The following is a 19938-nucleotide window of genomic DNA, read 5'->3' as shown; positions in this document are numbered from 1 at the left end:
CACAAGGTGCAAATCTGCCACTGTGAATTGAAGAAAGACGTATAGAGATGAAACTTCCTGGCAGATTAAAACTGTGTGCCCGACCGAGACTCGAACTCGGGACCTTTGCCTTTCGCGGGTAAGTTCTCTACCATCTGAGCTACCGAAGCACGACTCACGCCTGGTACTCACAGCTTTACTTCTGCCAGTACGTCGTCTCCTACCTTCCAAACTTTACAGAAGCTCTCCTGCGAACTTTGCAGAACTAGCACTCCTGAAAGAAAGTATATTGCGGAGACATGGCTTAGCCGCAGCCTGGGGGATGTTTCCAGAATGAGATTTTCACTCTGCAGCGGAGTTTCATATCAGCGCACACTCCGCTGCAGAGTGAAAATCTCATTCTGGACGTATAGAAATGTTTCGACATGTAATGGATTAGGAAATGGACGTGAGCAGAAAAGGTCAAACAGTGAGAAAAGAATAATGTTGATTTTATTGTTAATCGATGCTTACACAATTTGCTCGGTATGCGCATCGGAGATGTCGACGAGACGTCTTGCGAGGGTTGTCGCAGCTTCTTGCAGTTAGGCGGTACCGCTGCTTCGGACGACAGTCCCGCAAAATCTCAATAAACTTGCGACATTTCCAAGCTACTGATACAAAGTTCGTATACTGGACAACTACCTTGTTTATTATGGATGTATCAATCTCTGTAGATTGAATTATTCCATTAACAAAAGCGATGTGTTCTTAAGTCGGGAGCACATGAGTTGTGTACGAGGTGTATTCAAGTTCTAAGGCCTCCGATTTTTTTTTCTAATTAACTACTCACCCGAAATCGATGAAACTGGCGTTACTTCTCGACGTAATCGCCCTGCAGACGTACACATTTTTCACAACGCTGACGCCATGATTCCATGGCAGCGGCGAAGGCTTCTTTAGGAGTCTGTTTTGACCACTGGAAAATCGCTGAGGCAATAGCAGCACGGCTGGTGAATGTGCGGCCACGAAGAGTGTCTTTCATTGTTGAAAAAAGCCAAAAGTCACTAGGAGCCAGGTCAGGTGAGTAGCGAGCATGAGGAATCACTTCAAAGTTGTTATCACGAAGAAACTGTTGCGTAACGTTAGCTCGATGTGCGGGTGCGTTGTCTTGGTGAAATAGCACACGCGCAGCCCTTCCAGGACGATTTTGTTGCAGTGCAGGAAGGAATTTGTTCTTCAAAACATTTTCGTAGGATGCACCTGTTACCGTAGTGCCCTTTGGAACGCAATGGGTAAGGATTACGCCCTCGCTGTCCCAGAACATGGATACCATAATTTTTTCAGCACTGGCGGTTACCCGAAATTTTTTTGGTGGCGGTGAATCTGTGTGCTTCCATTGAGCTGACTGGCGCTTTGTTTCTGGACTGAAAAATGGCATCCACGTCTCATCCATTGTCACAACCGACAAAAAGAAAGTCCCATTCATGTTGTCGTTGGGCGTCAACATTGCTTGGCAACATGCCACACGGGCAGCCATGTGATCGTCCGTCAGCATTCGTGGCACCCACCTGGATGACACTTTTCGCATTTTCAGGTCGCCATGCAGGATTAAGTGCACAGAACCCACAGAAATGCCAACTCTGGAGGCGATCTGTTCAACAGTCATTCGGTGATCCCCCAAAACAATTCTCTCCACTATCTCGATCATGTCGTCAGACCGGCTTGTGTGAGCCCCAGGTCGTTTCGGTTTGTTGTCACATGACGTTCTGCCTTCATTAAACTGTCGCACTCACGAACGCACTTTCGACACATCCATAACTCCATCACCACATGTCTCCTTCAACTGTCGATGAATTTCATTTGGTTTCACACCACGCAAATTCAGAAAACGAATGATTGCACGCTGTTCAAGTAAGGAAAACGTGGCCATTTTAAGTATTTAAAACAGTTCTCATTCTCGCCGCTGGCGGTAAAATTCCATCTGCCGTACGGTGCTGCCATCTCTGGGACGTATTGACAATGAACGCGGCCTCGTTTTAAAACAATGCGCATGTTTCTACCTCTTTCCAGTCCAGAGAAAAGAAATCGGAGGCCTTAGAACTTGAATTCACCTCGTACTTACTGAAACCTTTTCCCTGAATCTTCCAACTATTCTTTGACTGTTGAGAAGCCCTTGGCAAATTACTTCTCCAGGAGGGTTCCATGGTACGGCGCACAGCGCTGAAGACTCAGAGAAATACTGTATACGACGCAAGCATTTTGTAAAGCACCCCATGTCGCCATACGACGTTCCAGAAGTACTTGAAACGTACAGATGCCCAACAAACGAAAACAGCTCCAAGCTAACATATCAGCTTACAAACGCCAATTATATGTTGGCCGGACCTAGTTCAAAATATCCACGCATGCTGAATCATATAAGACTGCTGAGGGTACAGGTGCTATCCAAACGTTCGGATATGTTTAAAAAAGCACCTGTACAAACTATAAAACTACGTGATCAACAGTTGCTCGCAACAGTTCCCGTAGAATATCAGCAACGTGTTCGGTATAGCCTTCAGATCAGGTAGCGACCGAGTGTGTTCCTGGTAACTGTGTCCTTTAAAATGTTTCCATACACAAAAGTCATATAGATTGATATCAGGCGATCTTACAGGCTATGGATCTGCAAAACCTTTGGAGATAACGCGTTCGTGTGGTGTGTCCAACACAGGATAGAGATAATACAGCGGTTGGAAGCCAGTCTGCAGTTTCCGAGCGGTGACGAGCGTTTGAAAAAAGACAAATATCCAGTGAAGAAAGATTGGTGACTTGGATCAGCGCCAAACACTATCATAGGTCACCAATGAAAGGTGTGGGTTTTGAGACCCTACAGGATGCTTCCAGGGGAAGACTCATTGAATTGAGTGGTCTGATTAACATTAATAATTAGCGATCAGTTTAACTACTAATTCCAAACGTTACAAAAAGCAAAGAAGGCATTGGTTGGACAACAAAGTCATTGTTTGAATCCATGGGGCGAATGCTACAAAAGCAGCGTACACTAGCACCACGTTAAGTACAAACTTGAGGGCTGCAGTCAAAGTCAGAAAAAAACACGTGTCGGAGCTTACCGAGGCTAGCCACCAGCGACACGGAGCTAGCGCACCAGCGATCTGAATACAGGATCATGGCTTTTAAAGGATCGTGGCGGCGCACTGTTTCTCTCTTTCAATAGTCTACCCACCAATCCACCGGCACTTAACAGCCTTTGGAGAATCTGAGTAGCTATGCACTTCCAGGGCGCCTCCGGCCAACCGCATTTAGATTCCTCGCCTGTTCCTGCTTGGTAGGTAGGGATGCTTCTGGACATTACATAAACAGACTCCAAGCTTGATAGCAACAGCGTTCAGCTGAAAGCTGAATGTCACTTCCACTTCTGTTACGGCCTGCAACAACAGTGTTACGTCACTTGACCACTCCCTCAGTCCTTTTGCCGCTCTCTAAATTGTGTCTGATTTCCTATCTTGCATTGCCATTGATGGCTGCCAACAGTCTTAAGCCTAACAATGTGCAACTCATTACGTCGTTTATATATGACATCTCCCCGCACGGGAAAAGTTTGCTGACAATTATTTCGCAAGAAATTTGTACTCTGGCTTCTGATGTAGTTGCAACATCTTATATCTTAAAATGACATTATGGACATTCTTGGTTAGTGACTCTAGTGCTTTACACTTAGCACTTTGTAAAGTACGTATTTCACGTCACTTTTTCACACAAGTAAACAACGCAATCCATCTCTTTACACAACGGTTGTTCACTGCACTTACATGCACATAGATACATAGGCAGAGAAGCATCATTGTAAAACACTAGCTCAGTTTTCATGAAGACGTACATTACATAAGACGTAAATTTGTTAATTTCAATAACTGGCTACTGAAAATTTCACTTTTTCTACTTACAGACGTAAATTCACAACAAAAATAAAAAACTTTCTCTCTTTCTTTACGTAAGAAATCCGTATTTATTCATTTAGTTTTCTTCACATCACTTACATACAAACATATCACAACAGCACATTACATATCATCATTACAATAACAAATGTGAAGGAGAACGCACAATCTTCCTAAATTCTTCTTTACATTTTACTTATGTGATTCGTAACAGTATTTTCTTACGCACTAAGAGAGTTTTAATCTTTGCATGGAGGTAGCATAGGGAGCGGTGCTCTTTCCTCATTGTGTTCAAACGTAACATCACGGTCTTCACTATTTCCTCTGCCTGAGCGAAGCAAGCGTGTCATTTCCGACCCTTCACGTCTGTTTACAGTAGTCGTTCTCACACACGTTCTGCCACAACAATCGTCCTCCATGCCCTTCCATGTGTATTTAAAGCTATCTCTAAAACATCTGCCGTATATGCACCAAACAGATGAAAACATAATTTTAAGTATTACAATTCCTTGGTAAGACCAAAACTAATAAAGAGACCAACATATTTCTGAGAAACTTGGAAAGCTATTTTTCCCTGTACCTTTGACCAGTACACCTGCTGCCTTGTTGTCATTACACAAAGTGTGAAGCATTCCTATTTTGGAACAACGAATACCCATTCGTTCTGACCCAGTGGTGTTCAAATATTATCATTACATAACGTCTTCATATACTCCTACGTTTCCCATGCTTTTAATACTATTACTTGCGGGTTGCAACATCTTTGCCTCACATATTTCGTTATCACATGTGGGCATTAAAAAAGACATTTTTTTACAAGTTTTGCTAACTAAATCCATCTCTTTACACAACGGTTGTTCGTTACTCAGTTTTGCACAGGGCAGCTTCGAGTCATGAAACAGAAAATAATCTTTTTCTGACTGTATAAACTTTGGCTTCCACCAACTTGAGAAGGTAAAGGTAATACTCCGTAAGGATTAAACATTTCTTTTTCTACCAATGGCGCATCCAATACATAACTTAGTATATGGCGAGACATGAACTCATCAACATCAGTAATGCGTATTAACTGGTACTCGCTCTGTTCTGTGAGAGCAATTTGGAACTACTTATTTTTAATATCATCCGGATTTAAATGCACGTACCTAACTATTTTCACTGGGTTAATTATATGAGGTTTCGCTATTCCTTTCAGAGAATTTACGATGGCAGAAATTAGTATCTCGTATTCCCTTTTTAACTCAGTGTAAATTGATACCAGCTGTATTAACTGTTCATTAGCAGTAGTGATCACAGCTAAGTGCTGTATGTTTTCATCAGTACTATTCGCAAATTCATTCATGTACCCATGAAACTTTTCCCATGTTTTTAATAGTCATTTCCGAGTTACGTGTAAGGCTACCTACAGTGCGATTGGAAGTATTCAAAAATGCTTTTACTTCCGTCACTTGCTGTTTGGTGAACTTAACTAACTGCCTCTGTTCATTTCCAGTTAAATAAATCTTTGATTTGAAATAGCTGTCCATCAAATGCCCAAACAACATTTTACTAATTTCATCCACATAATTTAAGATACTTCGTTTCTTACGTGCCTCATGTCTGGTTTATCGTCCAATTTGACCTTGAGAACACTTGGATCATTTTTACATGCCGTTCTAAACCTTGCTCTACAACAATGCATTCTTGATCGCTTATTTCCAAACTTGTTAACTCCTGCTTCACAGTACCCTGGCGGTAAATGTGAAAGTCTCTCTGCCTCATAAGCTTTTTCCTGAATTTCTCCCAGACTGATATAGCTGACGCTTTTGCACGTCACACTGTAGATTTGTACCTTACCAATACTGTCATAATGAGCCCCGCGATGAAGAAAATTTTCCAGTTTCCTTATCTGGCGTTCGAGAAAAGTCCTATTTCAGTAGAGCTCTTTTAACCTATTGGCATGCACCATTGAAAATTTGTTTCTCTTTCAACGAATGACCACGTTTGGGCCCTTTGCCCTGACTACAGTATATCGGCCAAGCCACTGCCTGTCTAGGTTATGGTTTCTTCTTCTTCTAGCGCTTTCTTCATATAGTAAGACTTGATCACCTGTTTTAAAATCTGTCGGTCTCTGGTCTCTATCACAGCCTCTTTATTCTTCTCCTTACACTGGTTATTTTAATCTCTGGCACTTTGGGAAATCCAGTACATCTAGTATATAATCATCGTAACTGTAACACCTGTGATATCTCTCTGCAATATAGCCGGTGTGTTACATCCTCTACAGAAAAGTAACTCATGTGGTATACAATTCGTTGCTCTATGCGCCTTCGTATTGTACACAAATACCGCGAATGGAATCCGTTCGTCCCAATCTGATGGAGCCCTGCTGATATAGCGTCTCAGATATTTTGTTATAGTTCGGTGTGATCTCTCCAAAGCTCCGCCCGATTGGAGATGGTTACAGGAGGTTTGTACCTACCAGTCCTTAACAGTCAACGGACCCTCTGCAGTGTGTCACTGAAAAAGTTGCTACAACTGTCATTGAGTATTACTGATGGTATCAAAATCTCAGAATTACTCTTTCCACGAGGAAATTAGCTACTATATGTGCATCCTGTTTTTATATCAGTTCTGCTACATTGAAGTTTCTCAGATTATCTTGGAATGTTAGTATACATCTACTATTTTTGTCTATTCCGTCAGCGGACCGACGATATCAATATCTCATCTATGAAACACTCCTGGTGTTATACCGAACAGCATTTTTGGCTTATTTTGCATTATTTTGCTTTTGTAAGATCTAGCGCAGTTTCTCATGTAGTTCTCAATATCCTTCTTCATACCGGACCACGTTCAGTATTTCCTAATTCGATCGCTTAAGTTCTTACCACCTCTTGATGATCTCTTATGTGTGCGCAATCGAACTGCCACAAAATTTCCGCTTTTTCTTCTGTAGTTATCTCCTTCTGTTCGTCTTCCTCGACTACCGTCTCTTCTTCACTTCCATTTACCCTGTTTCAGGATCAGCTGACTGTACTTCCGTTATCGTCGACAATGCATCTGATACACAGTTGTTCTTGCCCATTTTGGATACAAATTCGTAATCATACTCCTATAATTTCGTTCTGGGCTACATTATGTGTGAGGACGTATCACTAATGTTCCCGATCCACTGGAATGGCTTACGATCTGTACAAATCGTAAACTTACGAACAGAAACATATGGTCTGCAATGTCTGAAAGCCCAAATTACGGCCAATAACTCTTTCAATTGTGCTATAATTTCGCTCCGCATTGTTTAAAGCTCTGGATGCATATGCAACCTACTCCCCTTCGCTAAGAACTGAGCCAATAGCGTCCTGGCTCGCGTCAATGGTGACTATAAACTTTTCTGAAAAATCAGGATCCTGTAATTAAGGGGGACTGAGTAGCTTCTGTTTCAGCACTTGGAACGCCTCTTCTTGCTTAGCGACCCATTCATATTTAACGTCTTTTTTCAACAGCTCATGTAGTGCTTTTGCCACTTTAGTAAAGTCACTTAGAAAGCGTCTATACTGCCCAAATAACCCGAGAAAACTTTTAATACTTTCATGGCAATGGGCTGAGAATATTCCGCCACTGCTGGTTTCAATTCATCTCCGGTTAAGACATGTCCCAAAGATGTGATCTCCTTCCTGAAAAATTCACATTTATCCACCTGCAATTTCAATTGGTGTTGCCTTAGCCTCTCGGAAGCCCCGCCCCGTCGGACATTGTGTTCTTTCAGCAATGGGCCGAATAAATACATAAACATCTCTTCACCCTGTAAACCAAATAGAACAGACTCATCAACTTTCAGAACGTGGAGGATGCAAAAAGGCATCCCACTGGCATTCTTTTGTACATATAATTGGCGTATGGTAAACAAAAACTGCCAGCCATCGGTATTTTTCGTCTCGTAACATCTGATAGTATCCCTTAGCCAAATAAAGCATTGAAAAATATTTTGCTCTCACGCACGTCTAGAATTTGATCTATATGTGGAAGTGGCAAAGCCATTTACTTTTCTATAATCATGTATCACCCTCAAATTAGTTTAACCACATGCGTATATGCTTTTGGGAATCATGAGTAACAGGAAATTATAGGCGGTTTTGGAAGGTACTATTATATCGTACTCCAGCTTCTGATTTATCTCCTTTTGTATCACTTCTTTCTGCGCCTCTGGTACTCTGTAGCCGTGACAAATAACTTGTCCCTCTGCTTTGGGAATAAGTTTTATTTTATGTCGGATTGTATCCGTATACGTCATCTTACGCCTGGCAAGTGGAAGATATCAGTGTACCCAGAACACACCTCTTTAATGGACTGTTTTTCTACGACATTTAAATGAACTAACCGCTAGATTTCTTTTAATGAACAGATCCTCGACTTTTCCTCTCAGGAGACTTTGTCTGCCTTATGCACAGTCTGATTCAGACTTGGGCTAAATGGCGGAACTTCTTCCACCTCATTACGAGCCATCTTCATAGAGACCGTCTTTTCTCGTATATTTAACACGATAATTAATTAGGAGCTTTTTCGTACTTACTCCAGCGCCTCTGGCAGCCACAAGCCTTCCTTCAACTTTTATTTCTTGACAACTCCTTCTCTTAAACTAGTATTTACAACATTTATCCTCAAAACCCTCTCCTCAGGAGGACCCCACTTTATTTTAACCACCTGACCTGCCTTACGCTCTGAAGCGTCCGTTTCCCATCGGTAACTCGCCTTCCTACTGGTATCTTCCGTCTACTGTTGTTTATTGGCCTCTCTGAACAGCTCAGAAAACTTTGAACCCCTTTGCATTCACATCCTGCAGTTTCAAATTCGGTTTGTGGCTTTCCAAAACCGTGCCCCTGTTTACTTGCGCACTGGACTTCTATCACTACACACAGATTAACTGGCCTACCCACGTTCCACAGTATTCCCTTCTCGTAATTAATTAGTACAATGTGCTTCGTAAGGACGTCTCTACCAATTAAAATGGCTCAGGGAATATTCAGTGCCCCCTCCTACTAGGTGAAACTTATGTTTCACTCTTAATTCCCGATCTATTACAAGATATAACAGCGCCTTCACATACGTGCTTATGACATTCCTTTAATCTTTATAGTTTCTTCAGATCTATACAAGACCTGGCTCCGCAGTTATTTCACGCTGAACAAGCTAATTTGTGCTCCATTATCTAGAAGCAACTTTAATGGAATTTCTGTATTCTGTAGGCAATTCAGTTCTACAATCTGACAGACGATTTTGAATACCCTTTCCAACTCAGCAAAAGGCGACTGTAGTCTTACGCTTTTCTTTCATTTCCCTGCATTTTATTTTTCACAGAGTACCCTGCGTTCTCAACAAACTCCCTAGTCATGTACCCTGGCCTATGACATGCGACACACAACAGGCTTCGATTTCTTACAAGGACCTTTCTGTCCCAATAATGTGCCAGTTTCGCACCTGACTGTCTTCGGAGCCTTTGGCTCTCGGCACGCCTGATCCGAATTACTTTGCAAATTCTTCCCTCATGTCGGCAGTCTCGCGTTCAGTTCCCTGATTTGCTACAGGTTTTACACTTAACATTACTAATGTAATCCTTAGACATCTGCCCTATCCGTCCACAACGGAAACACTTACGTGTGACCTTCCCTGTCAAGCCCTGATGACTTTCATCACCCAATCCCATTTCCTTGGTTGATATAATTGCCAACTCTTGCGACAGAGCTACCTTAACAGCTTCAGTGAGGGAGATGTTTTCGCCCTTTGCAAGCACAATTGTGTCTATGCGATTATCATAAATGCCCTTAATGAATACTGATCTGTTTAACGTCTTAGTTCTTCTAAAAAAATGGCTCGAAGCACTATGGGACTTCACATCTGAGGTCATCAGTTCCCTAGAACTTACAACTACTTAAACCTAACTAACCTAAGGACATCACACACATTCATGCCCGAGGCAGGATTCGAACCTGCGACCGTAGCAGTAGCGCGGTTCGGGACTGACGTGCCTAGAACCGCTCGGCCACCGCGGCCGGCAGTTGTCCTCATGTAGAAGATAATTCACACACAAGCACCTTACTTCTTGCAGGACCCTGATATGTGTTTTTTTTTAGGTTGAACAATTCAAAAGCTATGTCCACATTATTAATAAATAAATTTAAACGCTGATTTTGTAGCATCGAAAGTCTGGGGAATGCGTTTGACGGCATCACTAATACTAATGTTAGATCCTAGTGCTCCATCATCGGCGTCTTGATTGTTAGACAAGACGGTGACTTATTGCCTGCTGCAGCGTTGTGCAGAGGCGACATGACACAGCGTCATTACTGGAAGTGGAGCGCCCTGCTGAGGTGAGGTGAACTGAGCTGAGCCGATACCAGTCGAATTGGACTGAAGAGGACTGGACAATTTGACACCTCTGTGCTGTGCGGGGCAACTGACTGCTGCCGCCTGCCGTATGTTCGCTGGTTGCCGCTACTGCTGAAACTCGGAGCACTGCCTATCCTCGCTGCTGGGTCGCACTGTATCCGCATGTCGTTGCCCTGGCAGTCCTCCCTGAACCGCAGCCCCGTCTCCGCCTCATTGCCGCTCGGCCTTTCCCGCGACCTCTGCATTGTCCCTAAGTCTTGCAGACATGGCTGCCCTGCCCGCGTCTTCCCTTATCAGGCGTCAACTTCCGGGCCTGTGCGTCTTCCTTTTGCTCTTCGTGCTCCATCTGTTCTCACTGGTGTGCAAGTGCTGCTTCTCATGTGAATATCAAAGCTGACAGTTCAAACCTGATGTCGGGCTCATTGTGTGCGAAGCTCCATTTGCCTCAAATATCGTTAAGGGAATGCCCCACATCTGGCACCAGAAAATGTTTCGCGGAGACTCATGGAATTCAGGGTTCTGACTGACACTGTTTTTTAGCGCCCAGACTATTTCACTGAAGGCTAATAATAAACATTAGAAATGTACAGGAGGCAGTTGTTTGCACAACAGAAGCCAGTGTCTAAATCCACGGTGGTGGGCGCTAACAGAAGTAAGGAACAATAGCAGCACGTTAAATACCAACTTGACAACAGCACTCCAGATGAGAAAACATACGTGTCAGAGTTTACTGAGGCTGGACATGAGTGACATGGAGTCGGCGAGCCAGCAATCTGACAGCGAACTTCCTCTGAGTACAGAAACATTGGTTTAAAAAAATCTTGTTGGTGCTCAGTTTCTCCCGTCTTGTAGTCGATCCACCGGCAGTTAACTAGCTTCAGCCATTTTAACGAGTCGCTCTGCACCTCCAGGGTGCCTCTGGCCAACCACGTTTGGATTATGCTTCTCAGCTTTACATCAACACACTCCAGGTTTCGTAGCAACAGCTATACGTCAGCGCCACCTCTATTATGGCTCATAGGGTCGGCAATTTGCAGGACTCTAGCGTTACAACTTAGCTCCGGTAACTTAAACGTTACCACTTTTCCCTGCTCTCTGCATTATGTCTCTGATTCCCTATCTTTGAGTGCCCCTTTTGGTGCTTTCGACAGCCTTAAGCCTAAAAAAAATACAAGTCATTACGTCGTCAATATATGACATGCGGGAGGTTACATTAAGCAGTTCTTCCTAGGCTAGTGACACTAGATGTTGCCCCATATTGCATGAAACAGTGATTTCCATACAGTTGCGCTCATCCAAAGCAGGAATCACATGCTGTACAAGCAGGTATAGATGACGTTCAGACGCCTCGTACATCTGACAAAGAAGTACGGACTGAAGATAAAGACGTTTGTGAATCCACACCGCAGTCACATACCGCAAGGGAAATGGCTCTTCGTTCACAACACACGGTTTGATATTAGCCATTATTTAGCATTTCTGTGTACTCACAGAACCGTGTAGTGTGAAATCCCTCATCGCTCCGTAGAATATTGAACGAGAGCATGACATTATCTTCAGTCCGTACTACGTACCAAAGAGAAAATTCAGAATATTGGTGTCGATCCTGATGTTTCAACTGAAACACCATCTGGAACTTGTGCAAGCATCAGTTTAAAACAGACTGCAAAATTTTGCGTACTGTTGATCAAGGTATACATAATTCTCGTTGTAAGTAGGCTGTTTAGGTTTTTATGTTGGTAACGCCACGTAGCGCTCTATATGAAATTCACTGACTGTGCTGTGCGCAGTCAGTGGCTGACTGGAATTGTTGGAATATTCGCTATTGTAGTGTTGGGCAGTTGGATGTGAACAGCGGGTAGCATTGGGCAGTTGGAGGTGAGCCGCCTTCAGTGGTGGATGTGGAGAGAGATGCCAGATATTTGAGAGGTTACTATAAGCGGACTATCTGGACGTGTGTCCGCCAGAAAAAGAAAATTTGTAAAAATGGACGTCTTGAATTGATATATATATATATATGATGGCAATTGAACATTATTAAGGTAAATACATTGTTTGTTCTCTATCAAAATCTTTCATTTGCTAACTATGCCTATCAGTAGTTAGTGCCTTCAGTAGTTTGAATCTTTTATTTAGCTGGCAGTATTGGCGCTCGATGTATTGCAGTAGTTCGAGTGCTGGTAAACCTCTTAAGTTATTTGATTTTCAAACAGCTGAGCAAAACTCATCGTACTCAAATAGTTTTCTCTACTTATTCTGATCATCACTAAACTGACAAACTATTTTTGGCGCAATACAGTCTGACTTTCAATAATCCTTACAAAAGAATGGCGCTCACTAACAATAACCTATTCCTTTCATGAATCACTTACCTCACAAAAATCTTCGTTAATCGAACTACTGCAATACAGCGAGCGCCAATACTGCCAGCTAAATAAAAGATTTTGACTACTGAAGACACTAACTACTGATAGGCATAGTTAGCAAATGAAAGATTTCGATAAAGAACAAACAATGTATTTACCTTCATAATTTTCAAAAGATGCAGATGAGATGTACTGCTTCAGCTGTCCAATTGTTTCTGGATTCTGGCGGTACACCTGGTCTTTCAAGTGTCCCCACAGAAAGAAGTCACAGGGGTACATGTCTGGCGAATAGGGAGGCCAATCCACGCCGCCTCCTGTATGTTTCGGATAGCCCAAAGCAATCACACAATCATCGAAATATTCATTCAGGAAATTAAAGACGTCGGCCGTGCGATGTGGCCGGGCACCATCTTACATAAACCACGAGGTGTTCGCTGTATCGTCTAAGGCAGTTTGTACCGCCACAAATTCACGAAGAATGTCCAGATAGCGTGATGCAGTAATCGTTTCGGATCTGAAAAATGGGCCAATGATTCCTTTGGAAGAAATGGCGGCCCAGACCAGTACTTTTTGAGGATCGAGGGACGATGGGACTGCAACATGGGGCTTTTCGGTTCCCCATATGCGCCAGTTCTGTTTATTGACGAAGCTGTCCAGGTAAAAATAAGCTTCGTCAGTAAACCAAATGCTGCCCACATGCATATCGCTGTCATCAATCCTGTGCGCTATATCGTTAGCGAATGTCTCTCGTGCAGCAATGGTAGCGGCGCTGAGGGGTTGCCGCATTCGAATTTTGTATGGATAGAGGTGTAAACTCTGGCGCATGAGACGATACGTGGACGTTGGCGTCATTTGGACCGCAGCTGCAACACGGCGAACGGAAACCCGAGGCCGCTGTCGGATCACCTGCTGCACTAGCTGCGCGTTGCCCTCTGTGGTTGCCATACGCGGTCGCCCTACTTTTCCAGCACGTTCATCCGTCACGTTCCCAGTCCGTTGAAATTTTTCAAACAGATCCTTTATTGCATCGCTTTTCGGTCCTTTGGTTACATTAAACCTCCGTTGAAAACTTCGTCTTGTTGCAACAACACTGTGTTCTAGGCGGTGGAATTCCAACACCAGAAAAATCCTCTGTTCTAAGGAATAAACCATGCTGTCTACAGCACACTTGCACGTTGTGAACAGCACACGCTTACAGCAGAAAGACGACGTACAGAATGGCGCACCCACAGACTGCATTGTCTTCTATATCTTTCACATCACTTGCAGCGACATCTGTTGTTGAAAATTGTAACTACTGTAATTTCGAAAGTTTGTCCGCCTGAAAATGTACTGTTGTCCCAAGCATATTGCAACAAACGGTGTATTTCTATCGCTGCTCGTTTAGTTTTTATTGCCGTTTCAAATATACAGGTCATTTTTGAAACACCCTGTATATATATATAGGGTGAGTCACTTAACGTTACCACCGGATATACACTCCTGGAAATGGAAAAAAGAACACATTGACACCGGTGTGTCAGACCCACCATACTTGCACCGGACACTGCGAGAGGGCTGTACAAGCAATGATCACACGCACGGCACAGCGGACACACCAGCAACCGCGGTGTTGGCCGTCGAATGGCGCTAGCTGCGCAGCATTTGTGCACCGCCGCCGTCAGTGTCAGCCAGTTTGCCGTGGCATACGGAGCTCCATCGCAGTCTTTAACACTGGTAGCATGCCGCGACAGCGTGGACGTGAACCGTATGTGCAGTTGACGGACTTTGAGCGAGGGCGTATAGTGGGCATGCGGGAGGCTGGGTGGACGTACCGCCGAATTGCTCAACACGTGGGGCGTGAGGTCTCCACAGCACATCGATGTTGTCGCCAGTGGTCGGCGGAAGGTGCACGTGCCCGTCGACCTGGGACCGGACCGCAGCGACGCACGGATGCACGCCAAGACCGTAGGATCCTACGCAGTGCCGTAGGGGACCGCACCGCCACTTCCCAGCAAATTAGGGACACTGTTGCTCCTGGGGTATCGGCGAGGACCATTCGCAACCGTCTCCATGAAGCTGGGCTACAGTCCCGCACACCGTTAGGCCGTCTTCCGCTCACGCCCCAACATCGTGCAGCCCGCCTCCAGTGGTGTCGCGACAGGCGTGAATGGAGGGACGAATGGAGACGTGTCGTCTTCAGCGATGAGAGTCGCTTCTGCCTTGGTGCCAATGATGGTCGTATGCGTGTTTGGCGCCGTGCAGGTGAGCGCCACAATCAGGACTGCATACGACCGAGGCACACAGGGCCAACACCCAGCATCATGGTGTGGGGAGCGATCTCCTACACTGGCCGTACACCACTGGTGATCGTCGAGGGGACACTGAATAATGCACGGTACATCCAAACCGTCATCGAACCCATCGTTCTACCATTCCTAGACCGGCAAGGGAACTTGCTGTTCCAACAGGACAATGCACGTCCGCATGTATCCCGTGCCACCCAACGTGCTCTAGAAGGTGTAAGTCAACTACCCTGGCCAGCAAGATCTCCGGATCTGTCCCCCATTGTGCATGTTTGGGACTGGATGAAGCGTCGTCTCACGCGGTCTGCACGTCCAGCACGAACGCTGGTCCAACTGAGGCGCCAGGTGGAAATGGCATGGCAAGCCGTTCCACAGGACTACATCCAGCATCTCTACGATCGTCTCCATGGGAGAATAGCAGCCTGCATTGCTGCGAAAGGTGGATATACACTGTACTAGTGCCGACATTGTACATGCTCTGTTGCCTGTTTCTATGTGCCTGTGATTCTGTCAGTGTGATCATGTGATGTATCTGACCCGGCGCGACCGCCACAGTGACTTACCACATATTCTCCATCAGTGAGCGTCCGCCTGTGACGAGGTTCGAGGATAGAACTTCTAGATTAGGGACCTGCGTGTCTTGCCACACACATATTTTTACCTCCAAGTATCCTATCGCTAAGCGAAATTGTTCCATTCTTCTGCCACCGTTCAGTGGTTACTTTATTTTGAGTACCAGACGTATGTGCAAGAGAGGTAAGCATTTAGTTTTTCCCACTGAGAAGGTGCTCTCCCGGTTTGGTATCAAGATTCTGGTTGTCGGTAGAAGGCGGACACCGAATATCATTAAGAGAGTCGAGCCTTCCCGAGGGGACAGACAGTTTTTACGAAAATGCGGGTTTGGCCAGCAAAATATAGGATATGTAAAAGGGAAAAGTTCAAGAAACCATGGGTCACACAAGAAACGATTTCCAAGATGGAGGAGAGAAGAAAATTTAAAAACAAGAACACTGAAGATGCAAGAAAGATGTTCCGAAAGTTAGATAATGAACTGCGAAGAGAAACAGAGCAGGCTACGAAAGAATGGCTAAAAGAGGAATGTGATGCAATTGAAGAACTGGACACGACTTACTATACAACAGAGCAAAGACTATGACATGGGATCAAAACAGAGCAGGAAGTGCTACTACGGAAATTTTGAGTTACGACGAAGAGGTAGTGTACAAAGATCGTGACGATGTCCTCCAGAGATGGTACGAATATCTAAAAAAGCTATGTGACACAGATCACAAACCAGAAACTCTGGACTTAAATCCCTCAAGAGTGTAAGTGATGACGAGAAAGGACCAATCATCAGAACGGAAGAAGTAAAGTCGGCCATAGCAGCAATGAAAAATGGCTGAACGGTAGGTACAGATACGATACCGGGAAAATATTAAAATGCTTGAACCAAGATGGAATAAGAGAAATATTGAGGTTATGTAATAAAATATATGACAGTGGTGAAAGGCCTGAGTACTTTCTGACAACAATAATGATTCCATTACCGAAAAAAGAAGGAACCAAGAAATGCAGTGAGCACAGGACAATCAGCCTCATTTCACATGCGGCCAAAGTGATGTTAAAAATAATTAATAAGAGACTTGAAAAAGTAATGGAGGAGAAGCTTGGTGAGGAGCAGTTTGTCTTTAGACGAATTACGGGCACCAGAGATGGAATAGAACTCCTATGAATCTTGGGAGAAATATTCATTGAAAAAGGAAGAGACTTACATATGTGCTTCATCGATCTAGAAAAGGCATTTGACAATGTGGTTTGGGGCAAGCTGGCGAGTATAATGAGGGAAAAGAGAGTGGACTGGAAAACCATAAGACTTGTAAACACATTACATCTTAATGAAAAAGCCTCAGTTAAAGCGAGAGGAGGAAGTACTAACTGGATCGGACTAGGAAAAGGAGTAAGACAAGGATGCTGTCTACCTCACATCCTTTTCAAGCTCTACTTGGAAAATATGATTGACCAATGTTCATTAGATGACAAAGGAGTAGAAATTGGAGGAAGAAGAGTAGGGTGTTTGAGGTTTGCTGCTGACACGGTCCTTCTAGCCACAGGAGAATAAGAATTACAGGGTTTGGTGGACACCATTGAAGCTAACGGAAAAGAATGTGGAATGAAAATTAACACAAAGAAAACAAAAGTATTGGCACTAGGAGGAAATAAAGAAATAAAATTTATGCTGAATGCAGAAATATTAGAACAGGTGAAAAATTTTAAGTATCTTGGAAGCAGGATAGACATCGACTGGAAGTGCACCGCAGAAATTAAAACAAGGATAGCAATGGCCAAAGACGCATTTTGTAAGAAAAGGAAAATTTTCTGGACAGAGAACTCAGGAAGAAACTCATAAAATTTCATGTATGGAGTGTTCTTCTGTGTGGATCTGAAACATGGACTTTGAGGAAGAAAGACAGAGAAAGGCTGGAGGCTTTTGAGATGTTGACATGGCGGAGGATGGAAAGAATAAGTTGGATGGACAGACTAAAGAGTGAACAGGTACTGAGAAGATTGGAAGAGAAAAGACGGTTACTAGATCTAATAAAAAGAAGAAAAAGAAATTAGATTGGGCATATATTAAGAGGGAATGACGGAATGATAAAAACAGTTTTAGAAGGTTATGTAGAAGGGAAAAGGAAGCGAGGAAGGAAGATATTTCAGATACTGGATGACGTGATAGACAGTATAACATACAGCAGCCATAAGAAGGAAACAATGGATCGCAGAAAATGGAAAGACGAAGGACCTGCTAATATAGCAAATCACTGATGACGATGATGTTTTGTGGCTAGAGGTGGCGTGTGTCTTTGCTGAAGGCAGTAAATGCCGTGCTGCCACTGCTGTCGCCAGAGAATAATTGATCATGATATTTTTGCCTTTTCAGCAAGAACCGCAAAGGGTGAAGTGCTGGCAAGCCACTCGCACAGTGTGAGAAAGTCATTTACTTTTACTACAAATATTTTGGTGTATTTGATCGAATATGTTACCCCTGCCACCATGCTTAGCATAAAGGAAATGAGCAAGCAAGGAAACATTGTTACATATAGCTACCAACCTCATATTTTTTAATTTGGGTTTGTATGCCAATGGTGGGCAGTTTGTACATTCCCTTGTTTTTTCGTGAAATAAAGAATATTCTTGAACACCATTTAATCAACAGCATATAGTCGTCCTCTCCATGCAGAGTTGTTTGAAGACACGGTTGAGGATAGAGAACGTAGATTTATTCATCTCTGATCCACGTCTGGTGCTGATGGATGCACGCTTTGCTAATTTCGGGGAAATGTGTCTCAATCTGCGGTTTAGCAATCCACATTTTGAACTGCTCGCTACTTATTTGTTCCGTATACAACTTAATTTGCAGATTTTACTTTTAGTTTGTGACTTTGCCTCAGTAACTTTGAATTCGTGAGCTATCCATATAAGTAGGGCCTACACATTTTGCGTTTTCAGCATAGGGTCTTCTACATAACTTCGAACCTTTCTACAGTATTTTCCATAAATTTCGACGTAACGAGCTACGACATTTCTATAGCAAATGTCATTTTACAATGCCCTTCCGATCTGAGACGACAGACATGTAACCTCCAACATGTTCAAGTTGTTATAAGTCTGTAGACGAGTTAGCTTTCTTAAGATGTAGTACATGTTGGAGAGATGTTACCATCTGTTGAAAGTTCACGGGAAAAGTGACTGAAATCTCACTTTTAGTTCTGCTACGTCGTGTTTCTTTGAGCTTATTTCCACATCATGGTATTTAGGGCAATGAGTGTCTTTAAAACGGCCCCGACGAAGGTCGAGTCAGCTGAACTGACCTCATGGATCTGAACCGAGCGAGGGAGTCCAAAGTATAACAGTGGCCTCATATTCAGAAGAACGCCAGTTCAAATTCCCATCGGCCCATCCAAGCCTTTAGGTTTTCCATCGTTTCCTTAAATATGTTAAGACAAATTACGAGAAGGCTCCGATGAGAGTTTAAGGTTTATTTCCTGCCCCATGTTACTCCAATTCAAATTTGTATTTCGTCTCTAACGACGTCGTCAACAATAAGTTACATCCTAAACTTGTTTAGCTGCAGGTGTGTTGCCTATGTGAAACCTTTCGCATTTATGATTCAGTCACTTCTCAGGGTTTTCGATCTTTTGGGTCGAACGTTTTCTCCTAGGAAGGGTGAGTAGTGGAAGTATTAGTCTGTACCCATCATGGGCAGATCTCGAGAAAAATGACGTGGGCACTCTACATAAACTTTCTCTCGTCCTGTCCGGTAAGTGCATCGATCCCTATTTTTTGGAGGGGCGGCCGCCTCAATTGACTGTCACCTACCTACCTGTAAGCTTTGAGTGTTCTTATTGCTATTTCTTTACTAGATAGCACGGCTCCGCAGCCCCAGCGAATTGTGGCTGCAGGGAAAGGTTTATTACCAGGTGCCGTGTGGAGAACCTTTTGTTCTGATCGCGCACTACCGATAGGTGCCTCTGGTTGCAGCATCGCTGGCAGTGGCTGTGCAACGAGCAGCGTATCCTCCACGAGAGTGAAGGCCGCATCTCAGGCGATTTAAGTGCGATTGTGGTGGTCAGCGCCCTCTTTCAGCTCCGGTTCAAAAATGGTTCAAATGGCTCTAAGCACTATGGGATTTAACATCTGAGGTCATCAGTCCCCTAGACTTAGAACTACTTAAACCTAACTAACCTAAGGACATCACATACATCCTTGCCCGAGGCAGGATTCGAACCTGCGATCGTAGCAGCAGCGTGGTTCCGGACTGAAGCGCCTAGAACCGCTCGGCCACAGCGGCCGGCTGAAAAAGATTTATGGTAACCATAAACTGCACTAATGAAACTATATAAACGAAATAGTTAGGCTGGCCATCTGATTAGTCTAGTGCAGCTAAGTCGAGTTTCTGTTTTGGTTCTGCTTTCGTCACCATCTGATTGTCCCATGTTACAGACATCCCTCCGTTTTCAT

This window comes from Schistocerca cancellata, chromosome 7 (genome assembly GCF_023864275.1).
Source record: "Schistocerca cancellata isolate TAMUIC-IGC-003103 chromosome 7, iqSchCanc2.1, whole genome shotgun sequence".
In the NCBI taxonomy this organism is placed as follows: Eukaryota; Metazoa; Arthropoda; class Insecta; order Orthoptera; family Acrididae; genus Schistocerca; species Schistocerca cancellata.
Note: the sequence above shows the minus strand (reverse complement) of the source record.